The sequence below is a fragment of the Peromyscus californicus genome, unplaced genomic scaffold (assembly GCF_007827085.1).
Source record: "Peromyscus californicus insignis strain IS unplaced genomic scaffold, ASM782708v3 Scaffold_1__1_contigs__length_55948999, whole genome shotgun sequence".
NCBI classification, from domain to species: domain Eukaryota; kingdom Metazoa; phylum Chordata; class Mammalia; order Rodentia; family Cricetidae; genus Peromyscus; species Peromyscus californicus.
The window spans coordinates 39,424,697-39,426,769 of record NW_026294492.1 but is presented as its reverse complement, the minus strand read 5'-3'; the positions used below and the strand labels follow the sequence as shown (position 1 = coordinate 39,426,769).

General features: G+C 33.5%; 1 non-coding gene across 1 annotated transcript; it reads left to right on the top strand.

Annotated features, from left to right (window-relative positions):
* Positions 1–433: 433 nt before the first annotated feature.
* On the top strand, positions 434–597 carry LOC128116145 (U1 spliceosomal RNA). The gene has a single exon (XR_008220401.1). It is a non-coding gene; the product is annotated as a U1 spliceosomal RNA (small nuclear RNA).
* The last annotated feature ends 1,476 nt before the right edge of the window (positions 598–2,073 follow it).

Genomic DNA, 2,073 nt, shown 5'->3' with positions numbered 1-2,073 from the left:
TCTTCTTACTTATTCAATACAGTACTTGAAGTCTTACCTAAATCAACAAAACAACCGAAGGGGACCAAGAGGATAAAAATTAGAAAGAAGGAAGTCAAAGAATCTTTATTTGCCAATAATATGATTTTATACATGAAAGAACATAAAGATTTCACAAAGAAACTCCTGTCACTGATAAAACAGGACACAGAATTAACACAAAAATCGGCAGCCTTCCTATGTAGAAATGACAAATGTGGAGAAAGAAATTAGAGAAACAGCACCTTTCATAATAGCCTAAAAGAAATCTTGAGATAACCCTAACCAAGAAAATGAAAGAATTGCTTAACAAAAACTTAGACATTGAGGAAAGGAATTGAAACCACTACAGAAGATGGAAAGATCCCTCATGCTCATGGATCAGTAGGATTCATATTGTAAAAAAGGCCATCTCATACTTACCTGGCAGGGGAGATACCATGATCACGAAGGTGGTTTTCCCAGGGCGAGGCTTATCCATTGCACTCCGGATGTGCTGACCCCTGCGATTTCCCCAAATGCGGGAAACTCGACTGCATAATTTGTGGTAGTGGGGGACTGCGTTCGCGCTCTCCCCTATAAAAAAAAAAAAAAAAAAAAAAAAGGCCATCTCACCCAAAACAATCTATAGATTCAATATAATTCCCATCAAAATTCCAACATTGAAAAATCAATCTTCAACTTCATATGGAAACACAAAAAACAGGATAGCTAAATCAACCCTGAATAATAAAAGTACTGCTAGTGGTATCATTAACCCAGATTTCAAGTTGTATTACAGAGCTATAGTAATAAAGGCACCATAGGATTTATAATTGACACTCACTGGCAATACTGTCCTCAAGTCAAGTGTCACGGTATATGTCAATCACATTCCAGAGCAGGTCCATGACCAGGAGCAGTTGGCCAACACAAAGAACATGTTGAAGTTTTATTTTGCTACGACATTTTTTTCATTTTATTGGTCTTTTCTGATGTTCATTTTGTGTTTTTTTAAAAAGAGAGATAAACATGAAACATGATTTGAATATTAGTATCATAATAGAAATAAGCTTAAAATATTAAGACGTGTGGAAAACATGAAAGAAATCCTTTAAGAACATGGAGAATACATCATACTCCTAGATAGGAAAGTAATTCTGTAAAACTGCCAATCAACATAATTTCTAATAAAATTTTATAAGAGTTCTTTTTCAAGTAGTCAAATAAATTAATTCTAAAATTCTTTCATAAAGATAAAATTAGGCCAAATTCTCCTGTAAGAACTAAGTTAGAGGTATTTCTTACGATTTATTAAAGCTTACTTTAAATTTTGAGTAATTAAGACATTGTAGAATGCTAATTTTAACAGTTTAGATGAACCAGAACACACAGACCCACACAAAAGTTACTTGAGACATGAGAAGATAGCTTTATAAATTAGCAAAGAGTCTATTTGATAAAAATCCCTAGCACCATGGATGATTTGTGTGATAAAATATTATGCCATTAAATAAAAACTGAAACTGAGCCTCTGACTCTCATCATGCACAATTATTGAAACCAGATAAGTGAAAGGCTAAAAGCTATAGAGGAAAAATCATGAAACTTTTTCAAAAAGAATAAAACCTAGGAGACTATTTTTATGACTTGAGACATGCCTAACTACACAGCTGACTCTTTGGAATGTGAAGTAGTACAAAATGTCACATAGCACAAGAACTACTCACAGAGTTCCTCTAAACTCCCAAAGAGCAAAAGTTAAATGACAGACTTTTAGTGACAACATTATCTTTTATAAAGTGAATGACAAGCTCAAAATTCAGATTAATGGCACCTCCGTGCATTAGGTTGTAAAGAACTGATAAGAAGGTCTCCATCAACTAAATACATCAGAGTCTGACATCTCTGTGTCTTCACCTCACACTGTTTCTTGCCATGCATGATAAATTATTTATGTTATTACACGTATTATTTATACATTGCCACTACAAAGTGGAATTTAAAATCAAATTTCAATTTTAACAATATTTCAGTTCACTATGCAAAGACTGATTTGGTCACAACTGGACATCT